The sequence below is a fragment of the Pipistrellus hanaki genome (assembly GCF_964339955.1).
Source record: "Pipistrellus hanaki genome assembly, chromosome: 2".
In the NCBI taxonomy this organism is placed as follows: domain Eukaryota; kingdom Metazoa; phylum Chordata; class Mammalia; order Chiroptera; family Vespertilionidae; genus Pipistrellus; species Pipistrellus hanaki.
This window is the reverse complement of record NC_140504.1, coordinates 129,405,049-129,418,281: the sequence shown is the minus strand read 5'-3', so window position 1 is coordinate 129,418,281 and position 13,233 is coordinate 129,405,049.

The following is a 13,233-nucleotide window of genomic DNA, read 5'->3' as shown; positions in this document are numbered from 1 at the left end:
GATGGTCTAGAAATGTAACCCCAACTCCAGTGCAGTGAGGAGAGACAGTCCTGGAGTAGGGCAGACAGTGTGGGTGTGCTGGCAGGCAGGACAGCCAAGCAAGGGCATGCCAACCAAGAGCTGTGGGCATGGAGAGTGGGAGCACCATCCTGCCCTACAGAGCCACTCAGCACCAAGGTCTGGCATTGTCAGCAATGGCATTGTCACGGGAGAGGATGGGAACCATGAGCTGCAACTGTGTGGGCCCAAGGGAGGCAGTGATGGAGCACAGGCAGCTTCAAGCTGGCTGCCTACTGGACTGGTTGACTATGGCAGGTTTCTCTCCAAGAGGTGTTTATTCCCAGAACTGCATAATCTGGATAATCTAGAGAGAGGGATTGGATATCCTGCCAATCTCTGGAGGCCGGAGCTAGACTTAATATGAAAAACAAAGAGTGTGTGACTTCATATGTATCCCAGGTGGGACTCAAGTCATTCAGGCTAATTTAAAACCAAAAGAGACTGCAGAGATCATTTAGTTCTCATCTTTCAGAGAAGAACTAACCGAGGCCAGATTAACTGACCCCCATGACCAAGCAAGTCATGGGTAGAATCTGTATAGAACACACAGAGCTAACTGCCAATCCGGCGTCTTCCCCATTGTCACAACGTGCAACATCCCCAAAGCACAGCATTGCTTGCTTTGAAGAGCTCGGATTTAGGAGAGGGAAAATTTTAGCTTCTACTTTGGAATATGGAAACTAAGCCTGACTTCTCCAGTCTCGCACGTTGGAACAAATGTTATTAGGTTTCCTCTAGTCACTAGGGGAGCCTAGAGATTTCTTGGTAAGGTAACCATAGAGCCAAAACTCTTATTGACCCTAACCCCAGATATCTCTTCCGAGTGCTCATCCTTTAGAGACAATAACACGAAAACTCCACCTACCAGTGATGGACAGGGTTAAAGCCTACTTGTTGTCTTAGGCTCCACCCCACCAGCCCTGTCTCCCCCAACAAAATCCTGTAACTATTTTCAGTTCTCTGTTTGGGGATAGGCACTGCCAGCCTTCCCTTTAGCCACACAAGTCCTACAAACTCCTGTTTCCATTCCCACTGCTACTGCAGCACAGTACTGTAGTGTCTTACCTCTGCCACCTGGACTATGATAATTTCCTCACTGGTCCCTGTTTTTTTGTTTTTTGTGGGTTTTTTTTTTTTTTTTTTTTTACCTCATTCCAGATCTTTTTTGGAATTTTACCATTTACCCCATTTTTTCCTCACTTCCACCAGAGTGTCTTTCGAAAATATAAATCTGATCACGACTATTATTCCTTCAGCGACTCTGTAGTCCATCAAGATAAGCTCCAAACCCCTTTGCACACAACAAGAACCTCCATGACTTGCCTTTTACTCCATTTCATCTAGGCCTTATTCCTCCTCACCCACCTTCTTCCCCAGACACTATGTTCTGGCCATTCAGGTTCTCAGGGTGCCTCAGACCAGCCACTCCCATTTCATGCTCTCCTTCTCTCATAGTGAGTTCCCCCTCGCCTGGGAATGTCCCTTTTCATTTTAGTCATGACCATTTTTAAAGACTCTATTCAAGTGCCACCTTCTCCATGAAGCTTTTCTGAACCTCTCAGTTCCACAAGGTACAGAAGAACACTCCACCTTTTGTTCCTTGGAGAATTCTGTTTCAACTGTCTGCAGGACAGTTGTTTGTGTGTTTCATGCCTGTCTCTCCTCCATGATGCTAGGGACAACTTGATGGTAAAGAACAAGTCTAATCTATCTTTGAATTTCTGCTACCAAGTACAGTGCCTGGCATATAACAACCACTTGATAAGTGTTTTCAGAAGGAAGGAAGGAAAAAAAGGAAGGAAGGAAGGAAGGAAGGAAGGAAGGAAGGAAGGAAGAAGGAAGGAAGCAAGGAAAGAAGAAAGTAAGGAAGGAGAAAAGGAGGGAGGGAAACAGATATTGTTGTAATATATGATTGTGTTTGTTGTTGTTTTTTTTTTTAAAAAAACTATTTTAATTTATTTTACTTTTCCATCACCATTTACCCCCTCTATGCCCTCTTCTACCTCTACCCACCCCTCCCCCACCCCCACCCCCCCACAATCACCACACTTGTCCATATCCATAAGTTCTTTTTTATTTTTTCCTTTTTGCTCAGTCCCTCCACACACTCTTTTGTTTTTCATATTAAATCTAGCTTCAGCCTCCAGAGATTGGCAGGATATCTAATCCCTGTCTCTAAATTGTCCAGATTATGCAGTTCTGGGAATAAACACCTCTTGGAGAGAAACCTGCCATAGTCAACCAGTCCAGTAGGCAGCTCGCTTGAGGCTGCCTGTGCTCCGTCACTGCCTCCCTTGGGCCCACACAGTCACAGTTCAGTGTTCCCATCCTCTCCAGCGACGATGCCATTGCTGGCCCAGACCTTGGTGCTGCGTGGCTCTGTAGGGCAGGATGATCTCTCACTCTCCAGGCCCACAGGAAAAGATTCCCCTAACATCCCCCACCACCATTTTTATCTTCCAGAAAGAAAAATATGTGGTAAAACTCAGACCACTATTTCTAGGAAACATTTGAAGCAATTTACTCAAGGCAGTTCAGGAATTCAATTAGTAGTCTTAGAAAAGATAAATAAAGATAAATATCATTATCATATGTTGCCATTGAAATCCCTCAATTCTAAGGTTAAAAAAATATTGACCTTATGGTGAAAATTGGTCATGTTTTTGGTGGTCCAAATGGCCTTCCTCTGTTTGGAGAATTCCCCTCTGTATAAGACCTTCTGTAGTAGTGCAGAGGTAGTGTACTCACATTCCATTCCCAGCATCCCTTCCAAGTAGAGCACAGACTTATGTGTGCACTGGGCTCACCAGTTATATGTAGCCATAGGAACAGGAGCTGCTGACAGTAGGGTATGAGGCAGAAGATAATTCTTCTCTGGTAGCAGTTATGTTGCCAGAAATATCAAAGTTCAGCACCAGCAGCCATGCAGATCACAGTGACAGGTGGGCAGCAACAATATCCCACTGGCCCATTCTGCAAATGGATGCTAGCCAAGGATTTGATGCATTGCCTCCCTCTGTTTCTGCCCAACTCCTGAGCCTGGTCTTCCAGCTGTCCTGGAGGTTCTCTGAGGCCACTAATCTTCAGTAAATTCATTTTGCTTATTATCCTTCCTGATGCAAACCCAAAAGATCCAAACTCCCTGGTGATTCAGAAATGCTTCCGGCTTCAATGATTTGGTCTACCCGGGTGCATGATTTATATGAGTCTGGCTGATAAAATACCTCATCCACTGGTGAGTCAATGGTTACTTCATTCCACATTATTAGAGGAATTTTCCTGGGCAGATAAAACCCTACAGAAAGAAGCTGACAAACGAGATGATCTTTAAAGAATCTTTTCCTACATGTGATTTGATAATGAACTCACTCAAGAAAGATACTTGCAGATATCCTAGCAACTATTGGGTCGGCAGCTAAGTAATTGCGGATTTTTTAAAGAAAATCAAAGACAATTTTTTCATGGAACTAAATAACTTTATTCTGTAATGTATTGCCCATTTTGATCAATGACCTTTTGCCATCTTTCAGGCAGCATCATAATCCCACGTTCAAAAAACTTCTGGTTTTTATTAGCAAAAAACTGAATCAGGTACGATTTGACATCATCATCATTATTGAAATTTTTACCATTCAAGGAGTTTTGTAAAGACCGAAACAAAAAGTAATCAGATGGTGCAAGGTCAGGACTATATGGTGGATGTGGCAAAACATCCCAACCAAGCTCCATTAATTTTTGCCGAGTGACCAAAGATGTGTGTGGCCTTGCATTGTCATGATGGAATACAACACCTTTTCGATTTGTCAATTCGGGCCGCTTTTCTTCAACTGCATTGTTTAATTTCGTTAGTTGTTCAATGTAGACATCAGAATTGATTGTTCGGTTGGGTGGTAAGACTTCAAAGTAGACAATTCCTTTGTAATCCCACCAAACTGATAACAAAACCTTCTTTTGATGAATATCAGCTTTTGATGTTGTTTGAGTTGGTTCACCTGGCCTGCTCCACGATCTTTTCCGCTTGATATTGTTGTAAACAACCCATTTTTCATTGCCAGTTATCAGTCGTTTTAAAAATGGATCATTTTCATTACGTTTCTTTAGCAAATCGCAGCTGCTAATGCGTTGCGTTAACTGTGATTCTTTCAGTTCATGAGGAACCCATGTATCGAGTTTTTGAACATAGCCAAGTTGTTTTAAGTGATTTTCAATGCATGTATGTGATACATGAAGCTTCTCTGCAATCTCACGTGTTGTACTGTGACAGTCCGAATTGATTATTGCTTTGATTAGGGCGTCATCAACTTCAACTGGACGACCAGAGCGTCTTTCATCTTTGAGTGAAAAATCACCAGAACGAAATTTGGCAAACCAATTTTGACACTGCCGTTCTTTTAAGGCTTCGTCACCATAAACAGCACATAACTTTTTATGAGCTTGCGATGCGTTTTTCCCTTTGCGGAAATAAAAAAGCAAAATATGACGAAAATGTTCCTTTTGATTTTCCATTTTTCAACGAACACCAAACAAAAACTACAAAACAGATCAAAAAACTTTTTTTACTGATTAACAGCTGAATAGCCAACTATCAAATAACAAAATGTGTTTTACATTTGTACTACGTCTGCAAACCTAAAAATTCAACTGAAGCCATATATGTGTGAAACCCGCAATTACTTAGTTGCCGACCCAATAGTTTAATTCACAAGTATTTATTGATCTTTATTGATCTTTTCTTGGATCTGTTCTAGGTGTTCATGCTCCAGTCATGGCTCTCCCAACATTTATCTGTGACCCTTGGCCAAACTTAATCTCTATGACCCTCAGTTTCCTCATCAGTAAAATAGAACTAATAATCCTTCTTCAAAGGGTTGTTACCAAAATCAGAATGTTATCGATGCCAACTTCTCTTTGCCTTTATTATTTTGGTTTCTGTTCTCAGTATCTTCTCTTAAATTTAGCTTAAAAATCCCCATGAGCACTTTCTCTGTGCCATGCACTGCATAAGTCACTGTGAATACAAAGTTGAATAGGGCATGCTCCTACTCATGGTGAAGTTACAGTGCAGTCAAGGAAATGGATGGGCCCAAAGTCAGGAAAGATGGTGAGGGCAGTGATGGAGTCAAACAAGGGCATGGTTAAGGAAGTACCAGGAAGGGCTGTTCATGGAGAGAGAGGCAGCAAATGTGACAGGACTCCTGGAGGCCATCTTCTTGAGGGGAATCTCCAAGGGGAAAGTCAAAGGAAAGAGAAAGGACTGGACTTCCAAGAGCAATGAACTGTGTGAGAAAAGGCAAACATGGAAAACAGCCTTTCAGCATTTCTGAAAATAGGTTTGGAAAGAAGGCAAGTCTGCAGAGGAAGGCGAGTCAGATCTATATATGTTAGTCAAGGAGCATGGGACTCTGGGTAACAGGAAGCCAGGATTGTGAATAAGTAGGCCTTTTCAAAATCTCAGTCAAGAAATGGTGTGGAAGATGCATATTGGAAATCACAAGACTGAGAGAGGAGGCCTCGTAGGAAGTCATCACCCTGGTCCTGATTAATAACAGTGTGGGATCAAAGTGGGAAAATGGTAGAAGAGGGATAATGAAGGGAGTCAGCAATGTTTAGAAGACATTGCACATGCTATAGGAAGGCCTTGTAGTCTCCTCAGAGTTTACCTTTGTTCTGTTTCCTAAATATTGTCACAGATCAATAATTCATTATCATTGAATTGGTGATGAACAGCACATACATTCCCCACCCCTCCATCCTGAAATACAAATGAAAGATGTATTCAAAGTTCACACAAGTCATGGAAAGGATTCTAATATTTGGCAAGTCAGGAGACATTTTTGATGTGGTATAAGTTATCTGTCTTTCTGGAATTTCTTATAAAATGTTTTACATTTTTCAAACAATCTGTTTCAGAAGTTCAAATGGATTTTTAGCTTGGATTTCTTTTCTTATTTTCACCGAAAGCCTACACACATTTAAATCAAATAGGAAAAAAGAAGCAAATAGGATATTAAGGTAATAACACATGATAACATTGGCCAAAAATGTCAGGAATGGCTGCCCCATTCTGTCAAGTAGAAATAAGGCCAGACAGCTATTTCATTAGGATTTACATTCTCTGTCCCCCAAACAAATCTAATCTCATTCTGGTGTTCACAGGCCAGCCGGGCAGGAAGGCAGTCTAAATGTGGAGCACAGAGATGCAGATATACTGGCTCCGTTCCCAGGAGGCCAGGTCAGGATGAGAATCAATATTTCAATAGTGCAGGATTAGAAAACACACATATCAAATCTTGTCCATTAAGGAAACAAACAGACAGGCTGTATCTATACAGACTGATAGGGATGAAGCTCTTGACTCATCCGCAGAAATGTACCATTATTCTTGTACTTGGGAACTAGTACAAGTTGTGTAAAAAATTCTCAGAATGAGACTGAGGCTACTTAGAAGAACGCCATAAGTAAGATCGTGGAGTCCCTGATAAGCAGCTTTTCCGGGTTAAAGGGAAGACTGATCAGGGCTCAAAATGCAGTTTGGGTAGTCCTATGTCGTTCAGAAAATAAGTCACAGCAATCAAGAGGCAGAGTTTTGCTTTGGTACCCAGCAGCTTTTGCTCAGGTTTGACCGACTGCCCCTGAGTCTCCCCCCCCCCCCCCGCCCCCTGCCCCCGCCCCCAAGTCAGTCCCAGCTAATTGGTACCTTTCCTGTTTGTATCAAAGGAAAAGCATGGAAACCACAGGATGATTAATATCAGCTCACACACTGGGATAGGCATCTGCAGGAATAACTGGGGGATTTCACATTTATCTTTTTTCCCCTAAAAAATAAGGAATGACAGCAGCTATGTTTAGAAAAGGGATTTTCCTCCAGGAGAGAGGATATCTCTCATGTCCTAGGGCATACTCAGATTTCCCTTAGCCACTCGGCTGTTTCTAGGGCAAGCCTTGGTCTAGCGTTTCCAGGTGTCCATGAAAAGAGAAATGTGAAGAAGGGGGGTAGACAAGTGCAGAGTATCAAAGATCTAATTGCAACTCTGACAAGCATCAGATCAAAGGAGTCTTTCCCGGGTACTTTGATCTCTTGATAACCACATTTAGCACCCTCCCCTGGCTGTGCCTGGGGCCAGCAGCCCTCCCTTCTAACTCCCTCATCTCTTTCTAGTTTAAATAATGCAACTCCTAAATGTTTTCAAAGGAGTGGAAATAAGCAAATGCTTTAAGATCTTACCCATTTGCTAGGTTTGGTGAAGTCATGTTACCATACTGTCACCAGACTGGAAAATAAAAATAAGCACCATCAGATCCTAAAAAGAATAGTTGATACTTTTAATACCATATCTGACTTAACAGTGTACAACAACTGCACAAAATGGGGCGGTGACAGAACCTCACCTCTAGAATGCCTGGAGGGGAGGGAGGAAGGGAAGAGGGGATTTCCATCCTTCTGCTATTGGAGGCAAGAATTGGAGGTGCATCGACCATCATCACAGTCCTCGACTCTCCTTTCCTCCCTCCCACCCAATTCCCAAGACAGTTAGATGGACCTTCCCTTCAGCCCCACATCACCCATGTCTTCCAGTGCCCTTGAGTCACTGTGTGCCCAGTGTGTTCTGATCAGGAATGGCTTTTATTAAAACATTAGGGACCGGGGAGAAAAGCCTAGCCTTGGAACGTGCTTCTACTCTAAGGTAGTCAGATTTAGCAGTGAATGAAAATATGAGCCAGCCAGTTATATTTGAATTTCAGATAAACGATGATTTTTTTTTATTTTTTATTTTTTTTTAGCAGAGGGAGGTCCTAAATCTTGAATGGGACACAGGAATACCAACTAAAATAGTATCCATATTCTATCTGAAGTTCAAATTTAACTGAATGCCCGGTATCTTATCTGGCAACCCTATCAGTATCCCTCGTCACAAAACCTTGCTGGAATGTCACAGGTAGACTAGCTTCAGAATACAACAACAACAGATTATGCTCTATTCTTAAACCCACTGTGAATGAAGTCTGGTCAGGCCCTTACCAGGTGGTGGGAGAAGGGAGAGGGACTCCCATTTGCAGAGCAACTGCATGCTGTGTGTCCCATTTGACCCTCCCAACACTCTGATAGGATAGGAGCTATTATTCTCCTTTCACATGGAGCTCTGTGAAAGTCAAGGCATTTGCCATCTTCTAAGTGTTGGAGGTATGATTCTAACCCAGGCGTCCGTACATTCAAAGCCTGATATGTCCACTTTCTGCCGCTCCCTCCTTCCCTCTCCCCGGTGAGGCATGACTGATTCAGAGACTGGTGGACTTGTTCCAACACAAACAGGCCTTTTTCATTTCAGATACATCTTGTCGTGTTCATCAACGGTCCTAGATTTTATCCTATAGAACTCTTTGTTCTGCCTTTAGAAACAGAGGGGTGGGAAACTCAGTGTAAGAAAGGAGATCTGAACAGGGTCTTGGGCACTTGAGTAAACTGAGGAACGTCACTGGGGGTTTTCCTCACACTGAGCCCATGTAAACTCATTCACTTGCACTGGATCCAGCTAGGACACTAGCATATTGAGAAATCCTGACTTCCTATTCCCTAGGGCAGTGGTTCACAAATGTGATTTAGAATGGCCTGGAGGATCTGTTACAGAGGAGATGACTGGGCCCCAGTCCAGAGTTCTGTCTCAGTAGATCTGGGGTGGGACCCAAGAATTTGCGTTTCTGACAAGTTCTCAGATAACTCTGATGTTGCTGGTCTTTGAGAACCAGCTTGAGGACTAAAAAGAGGGCTTCTCTAAAAATAGTAGACAGTATTTGGAACTTAAATCCACATATGCTTTGGAATTCAAGGTCGTTCTACATTTCTCAGTAGATCTCTGACGGCAGATGGGGATGAATGTAGGGGAGCTCAGTGGGCAGGTCATGCTGGGAGGCTTGGCTTCCTTTTCTTTTAGGATAATGAGGGGACGGTGACATAATCACATATTCTGATAACTTGAGAAGGTTATCTGAGTGCACATCAAACTCGGAGGCTGCTATAGTGGAACCCACCAGAGAGGTGAGGGGGGAACCTCTCTGAGTTGAAGGGAAAAGCAAATTCCAGTGGTCTGAAAACAGAACCTTCATGTCTACTCTTGCAGCTCTCCACTGCCAAAAAGGATCTAACTAAGCTGGGGGAAAGAAGATGCAAATAGTTGATGTGTTTTACTGCTAGCTTAGTAAGTCTGTTTCTTACACTGTGCATTTCTGTTCTAGTAATCATTACCCTTTTTACAAGTGCTTTAACTCATCAATAATTGTTCAATTGTCCTCTCATTCCCATTCCCAGGTATTTACTTATCCAAAATCATTTAGTAGCTCACTGACTGGTAGGGGAGACCAGAAAATAAATGGGTAGTTGAAATTCACTGTAGCCTGGCTGGCGCGTCTCAGTGGTTGAGAATCAACCTATGAACCTGAAGGTCACAGTTCAATTCCCGGTCAAGGCACATTTTCGAGCTGTAGGCTCAATCCTCATTGTGTGGCATGCAGGTGGCAGCTGATCAATGATTTTCTCTCATCATTGATGTTTCTCTCTATCCCTCTCCCTCCCTCTCTGAAATAAATAAAAATGCATTAAAAATAAATAAATTCAATGTGGTGCATGAATTGAAGGTATTTACAAGGCTACAGAAGAAGGAAACATGAACCTAAAAACCGTTGATGGTACAACAATTAATTTTCAAATCACTTTGAAATTAATTCTGTGAAATTGAAAAAAATATACGAATTCATTTCCTAGATTGAAATCTACTTCCCCTCTAGCACAGGCACTTGATGAACATATTTTGGTAACTGAAGAATTAATTGAACTGTTTTAACATATTAATCTCACTAGAATATCAAAGTTCTAACATAGATAGAACTATCTTCATTATCTGTCTTTTGCTCAATAAAAGTATTTTGATTTTAAAAATATTTTACTTCATTAAAAATTTAATTTTTTACTTGTAGTAAACAAGGATGAGAGTATAACATCAAATCGTCAGATACAAAAACCGAGCCTTGAAGAGAGGGCTTGATTTTAAAGGAGGAATGGGAGATTCATACAATCAGAGCTCAGCGTTCAAGAGTTACGATTTGAGGAGATAAAAGCATTTTCATAAATCATTCTTGCTTGCATACTGGGAATCCGAAGGAGCAGCAGTAGCAGGAGAAATCAATAGACTCTTTTTAAATAAGGCAAGTTAAAAAAAAATCATCTTCCAGCAATTTGATGCTAAATGCTTGAGGCGAAGATGATAGATGTTACCCCAAAGGGCAAACCCTTCTCTGGGCTGTGAGGTCAACTGGGAGTCCTGGAGACAGCAGCTTCTCCCTGGTCCATAAGTGACCTTTGGCGAGTCACCCATTCTGAGGTCAAGGCACTGGGCTTAGGGAGGGGTGTCTACATTCCTGCTCTCCTGGTCGATAGATAGAGCTGTGGGGAGGGGAGAAATCCATGCCTTCGCAGCCAAGGAGACTTCCAAGATGAAAGTGAAGCAAAAGTAAGTGGAAAAAGTGAGAGAAAAGAAATGAAATGGAATGATCCAGAACTCCTTTTGGCTCTTTCTGCTGAGCTAATTCAAAATCGATCTTGTTCTTGATAGACTAATTCAAGATGGGCCCTTAATGCAAGAACTTCCAGTCATCCTGGCTCCACACCTCAGAGGTCATATAGCTCAGGCAATGAGGCAGCAATGACCTAAGTCCACAAGGTCTGCCCCTGATGCTCCCACCTGCAGGCCTAGCAGTGCTGCATGCTGCCAGCATCTTTCTTAATCCCCTAGAAAGGTCCTGGGTGTTTTGTTTCGTTGTGTTGTGTGTTTTTAGAGCAGGCATCTGTGACGTTCAGTTTATATGACAAAAGAAAAGGCATCAGAGAAGATTTTTAGCAAATGGTACATCAGAAAAGTTGTCAATCAGGGAAAATTACAAAATAAATCAGGTCATCATTGCTGTCATCCAATCCTACCATTATCACCCCTGTCCCCTCACCTGGCCCTACTGTCTCTGTGGACCCCAGAAACTCTGGCTATAGTTTATCTATGGTACCAGCTGCACTTTTTACTACTCAGAAACCTGTCTTTTTTTTTTTTTAATGTTGACCATCTCCTTTTGGTGGCTTATATAGAGTGTGTGTGTGTTTGTGTGTGTGTGTGTGTGTGTGTGTGTATTTTTAAATATATTTTATTGATTTTTTACAGAGAGGAAGAGAGAGGAATAGAGAGTTAGAAACATTGATGAGAGAGAATCATCGATCAGCTGCCTCTTGCACACCCTCTATTGGGGATGTGCCCGCATCCAAGGTACATGCCCTTGACCGGAATCGAACCCGGGACCTTTCAGTCTGCAGACTGACGCTCTACCACTGAGCCAAACCGGTTTTGACAGAAAACTGTCTTCTTAAAGTACATAATACACTGTCACTATCCTTCCTATCCTCAATTTGGGTCTATTTCCATCCTATATACCTGCCAAGGTTCCTTTCTTGTAGTGTAACTGATTTCAGGTAAAAAGCAAATTGATCTGTTATTTACACTGAAGTGTGAACAGCAGCAGATATAACTGGCTCACCCCATTCTCTCTTCCTCTAGAGATAAGCCCAGCTGACCATCTTTGCCCTGCCTCCTTTTCAGCCCAGGGTAGCCCTAAGTCGTGGTTCTGGTCAACAAGATGGCTGGGAATGTCCTTGAAAGTCTTTTTCTCATAGGAGAGAACAGATTACTCTGGACCCTTTCTTTATCCTTCTACTTGGAAGCAGGCATGTCAGCTGGAAGTGGAGAAGCCCTTCTCAAACAGGAGGCCACCAGCAAGAGGGGAAGGGCGAGAGAATCACGGGTGACAGCTACTGACCTGTCCAGGGGTGGAACCTGGATCTTGGATCCCTCCAGGACTCTCTCTCCAGCACCTCCATTCCCTTGCATCCTCCTCTCATCCTTTGCCTCTCTAAGCCCATCTATTCACGGCCTTTCTCTACCACTGCCTGTCCCCAAACCCACATCCTATCGCTAGAAAAAGTTGGTAGGCTCCATTATCCATCTTAGGTTGCTTTTTGCTGTTTTCATTGTGGTAAGAACACTTCACATGAGATTTATCCTCTTAACAGATTTTTAAGTGTACAATACAGTATTGTCAACTATATACACAACATAGTAGAGCAGATCTCTAGAAATTATTCATCTTGCAAAACTGAAATTCTATATTTATTGAACAGTAACTCCGCCCTCCCCTCCCCAACCCCCAGTCCCTGGCAACCATCACGTACTCTGCTTCTATGAATTTGGCTACTTTAGCTTCCTATTTAACTGGAATAATTCAATATTTGTCCTTCTGTTACTGGCGCATTTTACTAGGCATATCCTGCAAGTTCTTCCAGGTTGTCACCTATGGCAGGATTCCCTTCTTATTTGTTTATTTTTTTTTCTTCAGGCTCTCTGCTCTCTTCACACCCACCCCTTCTTACTTTTTAAGGCTGAATAATATTCTGTTGCATGTATACATGTGATATTTAAGCCTCAGTTCTAAGATTTTCCCAGGCCTCATCTGTGGTCAGAATCACACTCACCTCTCCTACGGCTGAAGGAGAATGGAAAATACTGGAACTGATGACTTTCCCTGCACTTCCCACTTCTGAATCTGGAGTAACTCTGCTTTCAGGGTCACTTAAGTCACCTCTGCCTTCCTGTCCTCTGGCTGCTGTTCCCATTCCTGTTAGATGGAGAGAAATGGTGGTTTTGGTCAGACAAACCCAAGTTCCTTTCCCAACTCTGCCAGAGATAGAGCTGAGCAACCTCTGAAGTAATTTCTTTACCCTCAAATGCCTCTCTTATACTAGTAAAATGAAACAAATTTACATTTTATTATGGATTTTTATCAAATACAAATAATTTAACATAAGCACACATAATAAGTGTTTAATAAATATTTGTCATTATTTTTAAAAATATTTTTATTGACTTTTTTGACACACACACGAGAGAAAGAGAGAGAGAGAGAGAGAGAGAGAGAGAGACAGAGAGAGAGAGAGAGACAGAGAGAGACATCTATTAGCTGTCTCCTACACACCCTGTATCAGGAGTTGAGCACAAAACCCAGGCTTGTGCCCTGATGGGGAATCAAGCTAGCAACCTTTTGGCGCAAGGGATGACATCAGCCAGGGCTATTAGTCATTATTCT